This window comes from Rhinopithecus bieti, unplaced genomic scaffold (assembly GCF_001698545.2).
Source record: "Rhinopithecus bieti isolate Rb0 unplaced genomic scaffold, ASM169854v2 scaffold_18600, whole genome shotgun sequence".
In the NCBI taxonomy this organism is placed as follows: domain Eukaryota; kingdom Metazoa; phylum Chordata; class Mammalia; order Primates; family Cercopithecidae; genus Rhinopithecus; species Rhinopithecus bieti.
Window position 1 is genome coordinate 603,130 of NW_016809292.1, and position 1,597 is coordinate 604,726.

Genomic DNA, 1,597 nt, shown 5'->3' on the forward strand with positions numbered 1-1,597 from the left:
TGGAGAAATTTATTTAGTATTTACGTATTTGTTTTGTTAAAGGTGAAGCAATTCTAGAGAGAAACTGTTTTCTATGCACCATATAATTCATAAAATATATTTCTTATACAATTGTACATGACATAATAGAATTCCACATTAGTCTTTATTTTCAGCATTCAAATATGATTACATATAAAAACAAATATAAGAAAATGTTTATAGTGGAAAAAAAGAAAAAACATAGACTAGAAATACAATTTTAACACCTTAAATTAGCCAAGCATACTGTAAAATGAATGTAATGCCACGTTTCAGAAAAGCTACAGTTATAAAAACAGAAGTTACCTTTCGAATGTCAATTTAAATAGACATGTAGGAACTTATTTTTCTCATACTCTAGATTTCATTTGATATCTCTTGGTCCAAAATACCAATGTCAAAATTTGTCTCTCAGATTGATTTTCATCAGTGGTTGATGAAATAAGAAAAATTTATACTAGATAAAAAACTTCAACTTCACTAGCAAACCCCAGTTTAGTACAATGAAATTCTTTTCTTTGTTATGAAATAATCAAAATATTTTGTAAATTATACACTGACTGGAATGAAACATGTATTTGCCAAAAATGCATGAATTAGGCAAGAAAGAACATAATATTAAATTATGATATTAATATTAAAGACCATGTTAATAAAACAATTTTAAACACAACCCTTAGCATGAAATTTAATGTGCCAAAAACTCTATACTCATGATTTACTCTTTCCAATATAATATAGTTGATAATTTGCTTCTTTTCAGTTTGCTGTATTATCCATCTATTTATTTAGCTAGTTGAAAAGGAATGAATCAAAAGTTGAAGATGAACTGGCATCAAAAGTTGTTGACTTCTTAATGGTTACAAAATAAGAAACAGTATTTTTATGGGATGATTTACTTCACTTTTGGAATATTGAGTCTCAATTAGCAAATTTAAGAAATAAAGACCAACCGGAAAACTTTCAATAATGAAAGAAAAATTAAATTGTCAAAATTACATTTATATTCTTTACATAATATGATGAAATATTTATAATAGTTTATTTATGCTAAAAAATATGAAATATAATTGATTACATGACTTCAAAAGACCAAACAGGAACTTTTAGTATGACAGACAAGGAGGTTTTGGTACACATATAACAGAACTAACAACTAATGCCATCCACCTCTAAAACAGATAGCTCCTTGTGAGTTACTTACACTTTAAAACATTAAGAATCTGAGTGACAATTTGTTCAATAATGATTAAGGAGGGATTCATGTTTTGAAGGTATTCAGTGCTAATGTGATTTTATGATTATATGTAATTTTATTTTATTTTATTTTTTTTTATTTATTTATTTTTTTATTTTGAGACGGAGTCTTGCTCTGTGGCCCAGGCTGGAGTGCAGTGGCCGGATCTCAGCTCACTGCAAGCTCCGCCTCCCGGGTTTACGCCATTCTCCTGCCTCAGCCTCCCGAGTAGCTGGGACTACAGGTGCCCACCCCCTCGCCCGGCTAGTTTTTTGTATTTTTTTTTTTTTAGTAGAGACGGGGTTTCACTGTGTTAGCCAGGATGGTTTTGATCTTCTG